This window comes from Emydura macquarii, unplaced genomic scaffold (assembly GCF_026122565.2).
Source record: "Emydura macquarii macquarii isolate MOO-44397 ecotype Brisbane River unplaced genomic scaffold, CSIRO-AGI_Emac_v2 contig_3278, whole genome shotgun sequence".
NCBI lineage: Eukaryota > Metazoa > Chordata > Testudines > Chelidae > Emydura > Emydura macquarii.
This window is the reverse complement of record NW_027133415.1, coordinates 329,497-345,053: the sequence shown is the minus strand read 5'-3', so window position 1 is coordinate 345,053 and position 15,557 is coordinate 329,497. Positions and strand designations below refer to the sequence as shown.

Below are 15,557 nucleotides of genomic sequence, written 5' to 3'. Positions count from 1 at the left end.
CAGCCTACGTTTTAGGTGGGAACCTGAGGCAAAGAGGCGCAAGGTCACAGCGAGTCATGCCGTAACCAAAAGGGGAGGGCCCCGTTTGATACCCCCGTCTTTAGGGTGGGAGTTAGGAACCGAAATGCCCCACTCAGCCCTAAGGGGTTTATCCTGAATCGCAGAGCGAGCTAACAGCCAAGAATTAGACATAGGAGTCCTGCCTCCCTCTTGCCACTGGTAAGTAGGTCACGCTTCACTCCCTCCTGGCTTTGATCACAATGTGCTTGCAGTGACAGGTGATTGAGATCAGCTGACAGGCAACCAGCAAACCCACACATGCATGATCCAGTTGGTAGCTAGCATGTAGCAATCATTTAGGGAACCTAACTAAAAATATCAGTACCTAGTACTGGGACTTACAGAACACTCGTCATGTGCCATCATGTGGTGCCGGTCATGACCGTGACACCCCTACATGCTTAAACAACCTTGATATCCTAGAGGAAATCCTTTGTACCTGCTTCCTCCCGCCCCCCCGGGTTTGTTTAAGCTGGCTGGGATGAGCTCTCTTTGGTCACTAGACCGTGATAACATCTTTGGTCACTGCTGTCTGTTATCTACGTGCCGTTCATCACGTTCTATGCAGGAGCAAACTCTGCCTTTGGACCCCTGGGGAGTCCACTCCCTTTTCGCCCGTTTGGTGCAGCAGGAAGGCTAATACCATAAGTGCGGATGCCTATCGGAGGGTCCGAGGAATGGTCCATGGAAGCTAGCTAAAAGCTGAATGGTATAAAGCTAGGGAAAGCTTTTTGTTTGTTCCAGCCTGACACAAGATGCACTCATCTTGGTTTGCAACAAAATAAATCACTAAAAATAGCAATCGCCTGTTACAACCCAAGGGGGAGAGATGAGCGGGGAAGTGAAAGGTGTTTAAAGATGTAAGAGGCAGCAGTCAGTGCCAGGTCTAAGGTTAGAGAGTTTTGCTTCTATTGAACTGTATGAAAATACCATGGTTCTTTTACAGCAGGCGGGGCTGGCCGGGGCATCTTGGAGGGATCTGCAAGAAGGGGTAGCTTGTGGCTAAGATACCATTGCATGAGGAATGGGAAGTGAGACAAACGGTGGCGCTGCTGCCACCAGCGTTATACCTGCAGAGGCTAGAAGCCGGGACCAGACCTCCTGTGGCATGGATGGTGGCATTGCTTTGCCTGTTCGCCAGCTCCCCACCCCGCCGTTCCGTCACATGCTCGCAGCGCTGCAAGAAACCTCTTTGTCCTTCCCAGCCGCAGCCATCCACGCCAGGGCAGCCTCGTGCAGAATGTACCCATCCCCTCTTCTCTGCTGCACCAGCCAGGGCAGCTGTCATTTGGCCTGTGGGATGCGGTCTGGTTGGAGCAGCCAGCCGGAGCTAGGCTGAGGCAGATGTGGATGGAGAAGGCCGAAGTCGTGCTCCCCACAACACTCCTATTTGGTGGAGCAGCTTCCCTGCTCCCCCCTGGCCTGCCTATGTCCCGCCCCTCCTCCTTTCATGCTCCATCCCTCACCTGAGGGCACCCGGGGTCTTGAACTCCTTTGAGCAGCAGAATCGCCCCCGTTTCTCCCCAAGGAAACTTCCTTTGCTGTGGCGGCAAAGAGCAGGACTTGTCCCCGAGAGTCAATACAGACCTTTCTATGCTGCTGTGACCCTAGGGGCTTGTCTAAACAGTCTGTCTCTCCCCACTTCCCCCACCAATGTAGCAACATGGGTTTTGAAGGGGTTTAGCTCAATCAGGGCAAGAACTGCATGGAGCAGCTGTAAGAGGACAGGAATACTGTGGCTGCTGCATTTCAATCCGTTAACACGAAGCCAGGGCTGTAACCGCCCCTAGGCAAACCAGGCAGCTGGGTTTTTGAGTCGATAGGACCTGACCGACTTGCAGATACCCGGCAACGGCTGACGCCAGTGTGAGGCCTGGCTGTGCCTGGTGCGTACGTGCAAGACACAGGGTAAGGGTCCGACCCCCTGCGGCCTGCCCCTGTGCAAAGAGGGAGTAACAACACTCCCCCTGTGGCGTGACAGCATTTGACACCCACTCTGCATGGGTGTAAAGGAGAAAGAGGGGGGGGGAGATGGAACCCAGGGGTAGGCAAGACGAACAGGCACCGGAGCGTCGGAATATTTGAATGCAGCTTTTCTTGCCAGCTCAGAGCTTCCCTGAGGTCGTCTGCCAAAGCATGTGACTTGGGATCTGACCTGGCCTATTTGAAGGCAGCTGATGTGCCCGGCTGCGCAGCTCTCCTCCGAATGAGCTGCCCCAGTAGATAACTCTTTCGTCGCACGGGGAGGTTCTGGGATTGGTTTGCTAGGAGCAGTGCTCAGTATGTGTGTGGTTCAGGGCTCCCTCTTCAAAGCATAAGTTCAAACAGAGCTGATTTCAGATCTGGTGTTCTGCAAGCAGCATGCCAAGGAAATACAGGCCGGACAGTGACCCTGTCTAGCACTAGTCATCCCTGGAGCCCAAAGTGCTTCCTGGCGGTGTGTCAGTCTCATTATTCCCGCATTGATAAAATGGGAAACTGAGGCAGAGGAGTGCGGTCCCAAGACGTCATGCCATAACCAAAAGGGGAGGGTCCCAGTTGATACCTCTGTCTTTAGGGTGAGGAACTTATGGGTATATGGGAAATAACGCTTGTGTAAGCTGCCTGTTAAAGCATGACAGAGAGAGGGATGTTTGTGTTGGTCTAGTGCCCTCAGTCCCTGGATCCTGGGTTGATTGATAAGATAAAGAGCTGAGTGTTGAAATAATCCACCCAGGAAAAGTCAGAGTCTGACTCTTGAGTGATGTTGAGCACCCCCAATGGAAACTGGAGCACTTCTGAAAATCAGACCCAGATCAGCAAAGGTATTTAGGTGCCTACGTCCTATTGAAATAATGGGAGTTAGGAATCTAAGTACCTAGATCTGAGTCTAGGTGACATGTCTAAGATCGCACAGGGCGTCTGTGACAAAGCTGAGACACGTCTAGCTCTTGCCCACAGGTATAATGCAATGAAATTCAGTGGTTCCTTGTGTACAATCTACTTTTGGTACGCTGGCATACAGAGCCATCTTAATCCATCTGAATTAAACTTGCATTTTAGATAGATCTCAACTTGGCCTCGCATGCAACATCTTATCGCATGTGTTGAGTAAGTGCCCAGCTGCTTATCGACATCCTGTATGGGCCTAGGGCCAGCCGGGGGGATGAAAGTGCTTTACGGTACGCTGCAGGAGGATACATGTGAGACTGTATTGCATAGCGATGTGTAGCAAAGAAATCCCCAGAGCACTTTGCAAAGAGCACAGCGGGCACCAGGTTAGTAGCTGGGTTTCAGATCTAACTGCAGTCTGGGGTCCCTCCCAGTGCACGGTGACTTCAGCAACAATGACTTCTTCTAGGAGGAGGTGTTGCATGGAGAGGAAGTGAGAGAGTTTTGGGTGGCTCATCCACCGCAGCTCATTCCCTAGACAGGGTTGCACGAGGCTTTCTATGTCTGCTCCCAAATGGGGTCACAAAAACCCCACTTGTACCACTGCACGAAAACCCCTAACTACGTGAAAAAGAGACGACTGCCTTTTATTACGCCGCCTCTGTATTCTCACTGCAGCCACAAAGCGCAAGCGCTGCACAAGCATCAGATGGAGACAATCTCTGTCTCACAGAGGTACAACACATGGCTCATGCTGACCGTTCCCCTGGGCAGGGTGTAGGATTGTGCGGGGTCAGGACGAAATTCTTTGCCACTTTATGGGCCTGACCCGAAACTCCGGGAAGGAATCCCCCTGACCGCAATGGGCCTGTCTGCCGCTCTGGTGAAGACAGGTGCATTACGGCAACTGATCCCCCTGGAAATGCCGGCTCACGATTCAATGTTTCCAGGGCTGCACATAAGCGGATTGACTCCGAGGATTGCCATTATGTAAGCGAGTTTGGAGTGCTGCATTATGTGCAGGTCATTGGCTTGTTGATTGGATCCCTTTTTATCCTCCTTAGCTGCGCGCTCGCTTGGGCCAGCTTTCAGAACAGAAACTTGCTGCTTATCTGCAGCGGGGCGCCATGCATCGTGAGCCCCGGAATTCACAAAAACAGTATCCGACCGAGGGCCCAGGGACTGCGTCCTGCCCCCAAACGCACATTAGGGAACAAAATGCCATCCTCTGCACTCCCAGCTTCTCTACGATGGATGCCAGCTCTGATCACCCTGTTCTCTGACAGGCATGTCTGTAGTGTCTCCCGGGCAGTCCCTTACAAGGAGAAAAAGCTCTCGCTCAATGTGAAAAGCAGCCGCCTTCTCCGGATCCTTCCTCAAAACTCAGCCCTTCCTTAATGCATGCCCTAATCTGCAGCCTGGATGCTAGGCAGCTAAAGAACGGAGATGACGACTGACTGGGTAATAACTGCATACATCTAATGATCCCTGATATCCCTCGGTCCACCCTGGCCTGCTTGTTTGCCTCCTCCACTTGTTGCATCTTGCCTCTTGGATAGTGAATTCTTTTTGGGGGAGGGACTGGTCTAGCAACTAACGCACGGGCCTGGGACTGAAAGCTGGGATCTGTTCCTAAATCTGCCATCAGCCTGCAGGATTACCGTTGGCAAGTCACTGCAGCATCCTGTTTTCCTTGAACCATGTGAGGGTATCTGTCCCCTGATGTGCAACAAAGCACCCCTGTCCTCCAACACCTCGGTGTCTGCTCCCCATCCAAAAGTCAAACTGAGATATCGCTGAGCCACTCTTCAGACAAGTTACTGTGCTGCTCTTCTTCTGTCCCCATCTGTCAAATGGGGCGAATGATACCGAGTGCAAAGCACTTGGAAACCTACTGGTGAAAAATGCTGCCTAAGAATATTCATGTATATTAATACATAAAGAGGTGTTATGTGTTTTATTTACTAAGAGTTTGTACAGCACCTAACACAACGGGACACCTTTAGGTACTACTGCAACTTACATGTTAACCCATGCTCTACCAACTAGCCAAAGAACAAGGCCACTGGATTGATGTTGTCACCTCACTCATCACAGCTTGGCTTAAGAAATGAAACAACTCCAACTTCCAGAGGGAAACTTTTCAAACAAAGAGGGCTTTGCATCGGTGTGTGTGCGGGAGGATGCTATTCACTCTCTTTGCACTCTGAACCAGATCCTCAGCTGGTGTAAACTGGCTATGAATCTAGCTCAGAGTTTGGAGGATGAGTCCGGAGAACGCTGCTCTGTGGATAGCTACTTGTAGCCTGTATTTTCGTGATAGCAAATTTAGTGCAGGTTTTTGCTGATCTGCCTTCCAACTGGAAATGGATCTCTCCCCCCTTAGTGACGTGCTCTTTTGCTCCATGTGCAGCACTTAAATAAAGGCCTACGGCTTGTCTACATGGGGACATTCAGAAAAATTAATCTGAATTTCAAGTGGATTAGGTAAACCACACTAATCCCCACTCATAGTCACATATGGATACTCTTATTCAGAATTAAAATGGCCTTATTTCAGTTTATCTCAATTCACGTTTCTTGCTCTTGCTTATACCGCTATCAGTCAGAAGGAATTAAACTCAAATCAGTGGAACTGCACCAATGTAAAACTAGGGTGAGGTCAGAATCAGGTGGAGTTAGGGCCCTGTGTGCTGCATGGCATCTGCCCAGAGCCGAGAGCTGGTGAGCATGAAGTGCTTTGTCAGGGAGGTCGCTTCCCCTATTATTATTGTCAACTGAGGCACGACTGGCAAGAACAGACAGTGTCTTGTGATGACCATCATGTGAATTAGTCACATGACTAATTCCCAGGCATGGAACAGGGATGCCTAAGTGACCAATGAGGCATATCGTAGACAAACAGGAGCGTGGGAGCATTGATGAGAAGGAACTTGCGGTGATTACTAATGCAGTCGTGCTAGAGAAATGGGACCAGTTCTCCTGCCACACTGGTACAAATCTGGAGCAAATCCACTGAAATCCTGGCATCCTCCTGGATTTACACTAGTGAAAATACAGAATTTGGTCTTTATCTGTCTACCAGCTTCTGCTTAGAATCACAAAGTGGGCAGGGGCACACAGCTTCTCTTCACTGGCTCAGTTCCTCCAGGGGAAGACAGAATCTACTCCATGGCAATGCAACTAACTGATACAGCATGTTGGAGAGTTTTCTGCCTGCCCCCAGAAAGGATCCGCTTATTCCCTGGAGTATGGATGTCCGTAGAGGCGTTATAACTTTAACTGCCTTACTTTCATTCATCTCTATGCTTAATCCCTTATCCCGAGCCGCACTGACTGTAGCGCTTGCTTTGTAATGAGTAACCAATGCAAAGTACATCCCAAAGTGTTAACCAGGTCTGTGCCACTGGCCTGGCTGTGCTCAGCCTCCACATAGTCAAAAATTCAACACCCCTTTGTGTCTAGTCTTGTAGGTCTGTGAACGGCACCAGCTGATACCCTAAAAGGTTTTGTGGCTTGATTGACGCTTGCACTTGGCATGTGACTGGAAAATCATACAATGGCCCAGAATTTGTTATTGCAGTGACTTTTCTGCAAAGTTCTCAGCGGAGTTGCCTAGCTCCAGAGAGCTGCAGGATCATTCCTGTCCTGTACCCCAGTGACTGCGATCACCATCTCCTTTTCTTGGATTGAAGCCAAACACGCTGTCTGTGGACTAGAGAGGAGAGGCTTTGGATAATGCCTTGATTAGTCGTGCATGTGGGGCCTGATCCTGCATGGTGTTGAGTGCCATAATCTGCCTCTGCCTTCCAGGGTATTTGGGTTGTTCTGTGTCTCCCACAGGTACACGCACAGTGGGATAGTCCTGACGGCAGAGGGCTTGCCGGGCCAGGCCCCTTGCTCAAACCCAGACAAAAATTGCTCTAGCTTTCTCCCATCGCAGCCCTTAATTATATGAGCAGCGCTACTGAAATCAGTGCTATGAGTGAGATGCAAAAACAGCCGAGGACACTGGTCTCTCCCATTTGAAAGGGCAAGATCTGAGGTTTTGTTTCGGCTCAGTGTAGATATACGGGTAAATTGCAAAGTTCAGATGCTGCGGGCCGGGTCTCTCTCTCTCAATCTTTTAAAAAATTTTCTGTGTTTTTTCCTCTAGAGAATTTTCAGTCTAAATAAACAAGAGATGTACAGGGTGGGAGAAAACATTTTACAAAGAGGGGAAATGAAGCACAGAAAAGAGCCAGTTTTTTAAGAGCCGAGCACCCAACATTTTGAACTCTCTTTAAAACCTAGCCATAAATGACTTGCCCAAGGCCACAAAAAGTCTGTGGCAGAGCTAGGAACTGAACCCAGATTGCCTGCATCCTATTCCTTTCACCCCCTCCCCCCAAACATGCATTCCCTCTAGAGACTCTTCCTTTATGAAGTCTTCAAGAGTCTGATCTCAAATGTCACTACAATTTCTCCTGTCTTCCAGTGGTGTAACGGGCTTGTTTGTGGGTGCCATGTGGTTGATAAGTTACAGGAAGGGACCGAAAGCAGCCCTTCTGGCTCATCCTGAAGGGAAGACACCTTGGAAGTCCATCACCTGAGGCTGGGAGCAGAGTAGAAGTGAGGACATCTTTTCGTTGCATATCGCCATTGTGCAAGGGTCGCTCTGAACAATTCCTGACTTCTGGCTCCCTTGCTCGAGCGTGACCCAGGAGGATTTTTGCCTCTTTCAGGATTGCAGTTTTCTTTGAAAGTGTCTGCCTTTCAGGTCCAGCCAATTACAATTTACCTGTGCAATTACACGCATGTTGCCAGCCAAGTTTGCCGACCTACGCCTGGACATGCATGCACCCAGGAGGTACTGAGATCGGTTCCTCATGAGTAGTCTGAACCAAGTCCAGTGTCTGCCTGTTCCAAGCGAGCTCCGAGTGAAGTGTACAAGGAGAGGTAGGCTAATACACTGAGTCCATAGACCTTTGAAGTAGCAAAACAGGCAAGTTGAGAGATGAACTGCTGGGAAAGCACTCTGAAATCCTTGGCTGGAAGGTGTAAGATGTCTTTCCAGGTACATAGGGACGCTTTGCAGAGGACTCATTCAGCGAGAACTGTGGTGAAGCAGAATCTGAGTGGATCCAAAATATTCCTGGAGCCTCGGGAGCGATGCAATTTCAGATGCACGGGCAAGTACTGTAAAAAAGTCAAGCCCCTTGCAACAGCCTTACAACTGTGTCATCATCCACAGCAGTGCAGAGCGGGCCTGGCTTCCTACGGCCTTGTGTTTTATGCAGCCCCCTTCCACCAGTGCAGAGTGGACGTACAGCTCCACCGAATCAGCAGGGGAGCATTTCACTGGAGTAAAGGATTGTGCAAGGCAGTAGAGAATCAGACCCAGGATGTTTCAACTATTAGCTCTTCACAGAAGGGATTGTCTTATTTTGGAGTCTCTTAGTTAACAAGCATGCTGGCCGCACACCATTAATTACTCTTTGTTGAGACAGTTGTCACTTAACCAGAGTCTGTCATACTGTTCACCATGCAAAACCTGGAAGGGTCGTAAACATGCAGCATAGCACTTTCTTCCTTGTCTTTGACAATGAACATAACGAAGCTCCAGACCATCTCAGATTGGGTAGCCAACATGCTCTTCGGAGCCAAAGACTGCTGGCTTGAATCTCAGGAGAGATCCTTTCGGAAAAGGCACTTCTTTTGTTGAATAAAGCCATGTCTGTGGGGCTACTTGTTTTAAATGCTACTCATTAAGAAAGTAGCTCCTTCTTAAGGTTAGTGGTTTTTAATGAACCAGTCCTGATCTCTCTTTGAATGGATGCATTATTCATGTAGCAAGGTTTCCCCTTATCTTATAGACTCTTACAATCTTTTGAAGAAACAATGTGGGTGAGGTGATATCTTTTATTTGGACCAGCTTCTGTTGGTGAAAGAGACAAGCTTTCACGCTTACACAGACCTCTTCTTCAGGGACTTGTGGAAACTCGAAAGCTTCTCTCTTTCACCCACAGAAATTGATCTAATAAAAGATATTGCTTCACCCACCTTGTCTCTCTAATGGTCTGGGACCAACACAGCTACAACAACACTGCAAATAATCTTTTGAAAAGATTAATTGGGGGAAAACGTAGCATTTAAATACTGAGCTGCGGCCGGGTGCTAAAATTGCAGCGAAGGGCCTGAACCCGTTCCCATTGAAAGCAGTGGCCCATAGGTTTGTTTCCCATCTGACTTCCAAACTCTGATCTTTAGTGTCCCTTATTGTACCTAATCCCTGCATAAGCGTATGTTTTCTTGATTAAATATGTCTTAATTAAGTACTGTAGGTGCCTTATTGACTGGCTTAGCCTTGTTATCGGAATAAAGGTGGCAAAAATCCTCTTGTAATGAACACTTTAGTGGGATCAGTTGCATAGCCTGATTTAGCCTGGCTAAGAGAGTTTCCCTTAGGTTAAACCAAAAGACGCAGGGCCAGGTTCTGATCTCAGTTAAGCTGAGTGTAATTTAAGTGTAATTTGCAGAGTAGCTCATACGGGTGTGTATCCGCTGTACTGAGGTGAGAACCGGGCAGTGTTGCCAGCTCTCATGATTTTGTCATGAGTCTGGTGATAATTATAGTTTTCCTTAAAGCCCCAGCTGCTGGAGTTCAATGGATAAGTGCTGATTTCAGCCTTTGTCTTTAAAGGCAAAGTCAGTTTCTAGCCCTCGTGCCTCTGGAGAAAGTTTCAAAAGGTGACCCCAGCGCACCCTAAAGGCTAAAAAAACAGAAGGCAAATACAAAAAAACCCCCAAATCTCTGATTTTCACATAATCTCATGGTTTTAAAACCAGGAATCTCATGATTTTTGGTGAGCCTGACTCATGATTTTTGAACATTTGGGGTTGGCAATACTGGTTCCTAGATGACTATATCCCTGGTCTATTTATGGTACCCACGCACATCTATAAAGAGTGGAGGCAGGTTGGAACAGACAATCAAGAATGAGAAATCCAGATGAAAGCAGCCAAGAAGTTACACTAGAGACCTCAAGCCAGTGAGCAATCTGAGGACACTTCATTAGACACGTAGCAAATCTATAAGAGCCTGGAAGATTCCATAGCATCAAACGCCCGTAAATCCGAGGAAGGCGCCTGTGGAGGGCAGAAAACAAACAGCTCACTGCTAAAATCTCAGGCATGGTAGGGAGCCTGGCTTTTGAATTTTGCATTAGTGAAAAGGGAAAACCTTTCTTCAGCCAGGGGCTAGTTGCCCAGTCACTGTATCTTTATGTGCCATGGCACCCACCCTTTTTGAGCCTTGTTTTGCTGTCAGTTAAACTGGTGTAAAGCTGATATAACTTATCCCAACTGACACTCGTCTGAGAGGAGACCAGGCCCTGGGAGCAAACTGAGGGCTACTCCACACACAGGAGGATCAGGAATGCTTTTGTCTGTCAGTCTCTGAATTCTTATGCAAAAGCTTCACTATGTGCCTAATGCTGAGTCTCCCTGTCCCCCTGGTCTGCCCACACCCTGAGGGCAGAGATTTTACCCCTGGGAGATGTTAACTGCACCTCCAGTGGTGCCGTATAAAGTACATCCCCTTTAGAAGGCCTTTGTGCCAATGGAAACTGCAGCAGAGAGCATGCTGATCTGTCACTCCTTATATATGTACGGCGAAGAGTGATCGCTTTCAGACGGGATGCTCAGCCACGGGGGCCACAAACCAGCTGTTTAACGGTGAGATTCAGGACCAAAATAATGTTGTGCTCTGTAGATCTTTAAGGTGTCTTCTGAGTGCTGTTCTGTGGCCTGCCGTAAATAATAGAATCGTCGCAGAGGAGGACTGGAAGGGCCCTCGAGAGGTCTTCTAGTCCAGTCCCCTGCACTCAAGGCAAGAAAAAGTATTATCAGACTGTAGCGTATCCTCGGTCAGTCACTTTCCACGTGGATGTGCCTACACCACAGCCTGACAGTGGGCATTAGGGGTGATCACTGAGAAAAGGCCGAAATTTCAGTGGTTTCTGGAAACCAGACTCACCTTGCCCCTGGAGCTGTCTCCCACCCCTCCTACAGTGCAGACACTGGTAGTTGCTGCAAGGGAATGTTTTATTCCATTTGGTTTCTTTTCGCTAGAAATTGGGACTCGGGTTCTATCCCTTGGCTCTGTCATTGACCACAGACAAGTCACTTCACTTCTCTGTGCTCGGTTGCCTCCTTTCTAAAATGAGGACGATATTCACACTACCTTGTAGGGACGAAATGGGGCTTTGCTTTTCTAAAACACTTGAGGATTTTTAGGAAAAAAAGGGCCTATAAAAACCAAGATAATTGTCTAGTGTGTCCTGACCTGTGGAGACACAGCTTGATCAGAGAAAGGACAGGTCTTGTTTAAAGCCTAGTAATCTAAATTTCACTTTGACTCACACATCGTGAAATTCCCCTGGAGTCTCTCAGATGCCAAGGGCTGTATGGAAAGTTCATCAAAAGGGGTTTGTCTGCTTTTTAAAATTCCTGACCCTCTCCAGAATTAAAAAGGAGTTAATTTCAACAATTTTCTAGTCCCTCAAAAATTTCAAACAGCCGTAGAGGCGGCTGAGTTCCCTGAACATTTATCATAACTCCTAAACGTGAATAATTTTGAGCAGCTCTCTTTGTAAGTTGGGTCAGAAGCTAGTTCCAACAGAGCTCAGCTGAAGGTTCATTTTGCAGGCCTATACCAGTGAAGGAGCTGTGATCTCATAGGGAAACTTCAGGAGACCAGAGTTTTCCTGCCTGTCTCTGTGACTGACTCAAGTCATGTCAGTACAGTGAGCCTACATTTCCTCACTCGTAAAATGGAGATAAATGATAATAACCTAGTCTTGATGGCTGCCCTACAGATGAAAGGCACAATGTAGCAATGCAGAGTAGATATTTTTTTAAAATGCAAAATACACTGTCTCACTGTTTCCTTGTGTGCTGTCTGTATCCACCTTTTCTTATATTTAGATTGTAAGTTCTTCGGGTAGGGATCATCTGTGGGTCTTGACTTTTTTGTACAGCACCTAGCACGATGGGCCCAAGATTGCAGCCCCTAGTTGCCAGTGCAATACAAATAAATAATTACAATGGATGGTTTCTGGAAACCTGAATGGCTAATGCAGACGATAACTATGGGTGACGCGTGCACCCCCTTCAGGGAAGCTAGACCCCCCTAAACCGCCCCTTCTGCCTGAGGCCCCACCCTCACTCTGTCCCCGGCTCTTGCTGGCCGGCCCACTGGCTCCGAGCCCTAGCCAACCAGAGGAACTGTGAGCCCCTCCGTGGCTCAGCCTCCCAGCCGCCACTACCGCTGCCCATGGTGTGGGGGCCTTGGGGAAGGGGCAGAGCAGGGATGGAAGAGGCAGGGCCACCACGGCCCTGGTGGCGGGTGGGCGGAGGCTGCACTATTCTACTCGCCCCCCATAACGTAAAATTGCTCTGCTATTTTAATGGCAGGGAGAGAGGAAGCTCCTGGAGGCTCGCATTGTTCCAGAATTCATGAGTCACCTGCTTGTATCTCGGCTGACCTAACTCAGGTTAACATGATGCAATGCGGCAGGTCGGGCTCCGCAGAGCTGGTCCTGGCAAGAAACTTCTTGGTCAGGTGCCTGCCACCACCCAAAGATTTCTGGGCGGCTGGAAGGTTAGGATTACAAATCAGGATCAGGCGCTGATGTGTCATGGGAAGGGCAGGCTGCTACTGGAAGCAGTTCATTAGGGCAGCAGTCCATGAGTCGAGGGTGTACAATGAGCAGGCGGCAGGTTTGTAACTTCGTTCCAAAGGTACATTTCAAAGCTCCTGGATTCCCCCGCGTGTTCGTATTTCTCGAGGCTGCCGCAGCGTGCGTCCTTGCTCTACCTATGACTCTAGCTGTGGAAAGCCTGCTACGGCTGCCAGACTGCGTGGACATGCCTGGAAGGGGTTTCTTTTAGGGTCATGAAAACTAGAGGTGTGGAGACCCGGCTCTGCCACCCCACCTCTGTGCCAGCCAAGGCAGCTATGTTGTCTCCCCTTCCACCTCCCAGTGTACAGGGGGGGATTGTCTAGTCCTGTTGTCTGTTGTCACTCCCAAGGCAGGGATCAGCACAGCTGCGCTGGGGGGCATGCATGGCACCAGGTGTGGGGCAGGCACAGAGTACAGGCAGAGGGCGACTCTTTGACGATCTGCTCCTGGGCTGCGTGCTTGGTGTGGGACAGAAGCATACCTGAGCTCCGTGGGAGTACGTGCAAAGTAAAGCTCTGCGGGTGAGGGTGGCAGGATCCGGCTATAGGAAAGAGGCTGTTTGGCCTACTGGGTAGAGCTGTGGACGGGGACTCAGGTGATTCCGGCTCTAGTCCTAGCTCTGCTGCTGGCCAGCTCAGTGAACTTGGGCAAGTCACTTAGTTTCCCCATCTGTAAAATGGGCAAAGAGTGCTCTGTGATCTCCGGATGAACAGTGCCCGAAGAGAGCTGGGTGTTTGCTGCACTCTCCCGCATACAGATGGGTAAACGGAACCTGGCAATGCTCTCTCCTAGCACGGTGTAAACCCAGAGCAGCTCCAGCCGGCTCAGTGCAGCGATGCCGGTGTGAGCAAGGTCCCGGTGAGGCCATCATTCACCCAGCGAGGTTCAGGACAGGTGAATGCCGTCCTTGCACTCAGTGTGCACCCATTGGGTCACTTCTACCACCCTCGTATGCAAGGCACAGCGCCTTCCTCTGCAGCTGAGGAGTGTGCTATTCAATGGCAGTGAGCATGGCAGAATCCAGCCCGCAGCGACTTCAGTTGGCTTTGGATCGGGTCTTAAATGGCCCACCTGAGCCCCCACGCAGCAGTGAGCAGACAGGGAATAACGCCCAGCGCCCTTAGCCCCTCTGCTCAAACCAGGAACTTCACTCTAGCCTCTGAAAAGTCGGGGCATGATCTTGTGAGATGCTGAGCGTCTCCTGTGAGATGCTGAACACACGCCTATTGACTTTACAAGGGCTCAACACCTGGCAGGATGGGGCCCTTAACTGGGTTGCTTTGACTCCCTGTGTGGTGTCTCCAGTCGCTGGAGCTGCTGCGTTAGGTTGGAAGGTGGACTGCAAATCCCACAGCATCCGGGTGGGAAGCACTAGGGTGATGGATTATCTGTGTCAGGGGCGTCTGTAGCTATGGAACCTGCCACTGCTTTGTGTGGAAGGGCTGGGATGCTTCTTTCACCGCCTCCTTCCCTATGGCACATTGATGCTTTGCTTTTACACTAGCTGGACGTGGCTTTGTGTGAAAGACACTAAAACGTTTTATTAGAGGAAATGTTTAAGCACAAAATAATAAAGCGATAGTCAAGGTTCAAAAAGTACAGCAATACAGCATCCGGGGTTGATATGCAGTGGGGGGAATGGGGGGTGATCGAGGATGAGCTGTGGCCCCGTGGGAGGGGCTGGGGGGTGGGGCTTGAGGGTTGCAGGGGGGTATGTGGGGGGGGGGACGCTACCCAGCGTGGAGGGGGGTCCCTGGGAGGCATTTGCCAGGGAAGGCAAGTGGGTCCATGTGTGGGGGTGGAGGTCTGGGGAGTACAGTGGCGTGCAGGGGGATATGTGGGGAGTGGGGGACGCTATCTATGGTGGGGAGGATCCCTGGGGGGTTGAGGAGGGGAAGGTCCCTGGGAGGCATTTGCCAGGGAAGGCAAGTGGGTCCATGTGTGGGGGTGGAGGTCTGCTATTAAAGCTGCTACAGGGCGGGTTCTGGTTAGAAGCAGTGTCAGGAAGGTTATCGAAGCAGCAGCTCAGTCCTGGGCTTTAGAGACGCTCTGATGCTCTCCCTCACTCTCTCTCTCTGCGTCTTCCTCCCTCAGGCTCAGCCTTGTCCTGAAATGACCGTTCAGTTCTGGCATTTGCATCCAGGAATGTGCTGCAATGAGATGCTTATGGTTTAGAGCTGGGATTCCTGAACTGACTGTGGCTGAATTTCCAACTGCGGCTGCTCCCCTGAGGATTTCATACCTGACATTGACCTGCAAGAACATAGGACGCCCGGCAGCATTTAAAAGGGAGTCTTGAATCCTGGACTCTAATCTTGGACGCCAACGTCTCGGTACTCTGGGCTAATTCAGACCTGAGCTGAATTCTTCAGTAACACTCAAACAGGACAGCCGTAGTGCATCCAGAGTTTAGAGAGGATGCTGTAGAAAAATTAGGTAGTAGAAGATGCTTTAGGGAGACCTGTATGGTCGGAGGGTTTGGCTGGTGTAGTTATACCAATAAATACTGGCAAAACCCTGTAGTGGTGATGCAGTTATGTTGATTTTAAAGTTTATGTTGGCTTCCCCGACTGGCATAAGCTATACCAGTGTAACTGGATCTGCACTAGAGCTCTTACCAACATAACTCTACCAGTAAAATAAGACACCTCGAACTGAAAGGGCTATGTTGATAAAACTTACGTATAGACTAGGTCTCAGTCTGGGAGCCAGAGAGAACCACAGGGTCTGTCTGGGTCCAGCAGCCTCTAAGTCTCCTTTGTATTGTCACAGAGGCCAGTGTCTTGTCTACCACAAGGAACAATACGTATCTGATAGCTGAACACTTATGTGGTAGGGAAAGTCCAAATAGTATTTTCATACTGATGTAACTCCACGGACTTCAGCTGCGTTACACCTGAC

At 49.7% G+C, this 15,557-nt stretch overlaps 1 long non-coding RNA gene across 1 annotated transcript in view; it reads left to right on the top strand.

The window, feature by feature from the left end:
- The window catches only part of LOC137142883 (uncharacterized), a 39,682-nt gene extending 24,504 nt beyond the window's left edge, over positions 1–15,178 (top strand). The window contains exon 3 of the long non-coding RNA XR_010917027.1: positions 14,751–15,178. This is a non-coding gene — a long non-coding RNA (uncharacterized lncRNA). The remainder of the gene's footprint in view (positions 1–14,750) is intronic.
- The last annotated feature ends 379 nt before the right edge of the window (positions 15,179–15,557 follow it).